Source organism: Babylonia areolata, chromosome 20, assembly GCF_041734735.1.
Source record: "Babylonia areolata isolate BAREFJ2019XMU chromosome 20, ASM4173473v1, whole genome shotgun sequence".
NCBI classification, from domain to species: Eukaryota; Metazoa; Mollusca; class Gastropoda; order Neogastropoda; family Buccinidae; genus Babylonia; species Babylonia areolata.
In genome coordinates, this window is record NC_134895.1 from 42,738,478 (window position 1) to 42,739,855 (window position 1,378).

The 1,378-nt window shown below is 42.0% G+C and overlaps 1 non-coding gene across 1 annotated transcript; it reads left to right on the forward strand.

Moving 5' to 3' along the window:
- Positions 1–788: 788 nt before the first annotated feature.
- LOC143295537 (5S ribosomal RNA) lies at positions 789–907 on the forward strand. Its single transcript, XR_013057030.1, has one exon. It is a non-coding gene; the product is annotated as a 5S ribosomal RNA (ribosomal RNA).
- The last annotated feature ends 471 nt before the right edge of the window (positions 908–1,378 follow it).

Sequence of the window (1,378 nt, forward strand, 5' to 3'; positions counted from 1 at the left end):
ACACCATCGCAATGAAGGCCTCAAGTGGACAGGATAGCGAGTCACAGCTCTCCCAAACCAGTCATTCAAGTTACACAACTGTGAATGGAGGAACGGAAATGGTGAGCGTACTGCCCGGCATGAATAGACTGTAAATGACCCGGCACCTTTAAGTGGCGATGTCTAGACTAACAGCACCCTGTCGCCTCAAACAGCCCAGAGATGGTGCTCTCTTGTTTGCCTTGTACAGGTGACGTCATGGCCACTCTCTGCAGGGTGATGTCACAGTGAGAAAGTTGGTTAGCACTCCCGGAAAAAAGTAACAAACATAACACATCCTCTCGGGGTCTTCTTCTTCTTGCTCTGCATTCGTGGGCTTCAAATCCCATGTCCACTCATATGTACACGAGTGTGCTTTTACGTGTTTGACCGTTTTTACCCTGCTATGCAGACAGCCATACTCTGTTTTCAGGGTGTGCTTGCTGGTTATGTTCTTGTTTCCATAACCCACTGAATTTTGACTTGGATTACATGATCTTTAACGTGCGTATTTGATCTTCAGCTTGTGTATACACTCGAAGTGGGTTCTAGCACTAGCAGGTCTACACATATGTTGAAACATATAGTATGAAAAACAATTTTCACAGTCATACCAATATTAGGTTGTAAGTCTCTGGAATTAAGCCATATTTCTGTATCATTAACAGTTTCATTCCGTTAAGGTTTCTTCCGAAATCTGAAAATTTCAAAAAATGCTTCTCACTGACTTGCTGGAAGGTATATTAGTAGGTTGTGTTTGGTGAATATATGCCAACGGCCACACCAAGTTGAAAACACCGGTTCTCGTCCGACCACTGAAGTTAAGCAATGTCGGGCCCGGTTAGTACTTGGATGGGTGACCGCCTGGGAACACCGGGTGCTGTTGACACTTTTTTTTACCTTTTTTTATATTGTAATTATTATTTATTTATTTATGTAAGCTTATCTATTATTTATTCACCTTTTTTTCTCAAGGCCTGACTAAGCGCGTTGGGTTACGCTGCTAGTCAGGCATCTGCTTGGCAGATGTGGTGTAGCGTATATGGATTTGTCCGAACGCAGTGACGCCTCCTTGAGCTACGGAAACTGAAACTGAAACTGGTGAATATACATGACAGCGTTTTTCTTATTCACAATTAAAAGGAAAGAAATACAAATTCTGGACAGAACACACAGTGTTACTAACTACACAAACGACGTGTTTACACCGTACAAATATCCTAGAGTGGACACTGAATTTAATGGAATGAACATAAAAGAAAAATTGAATCGATCGTTTTTTCGTCTGCCTGTTCATTTTAGATTGGTTCGTGCAACAACAGCAACAACAACAACACTGAAATAGAGGAAACACGTGGAC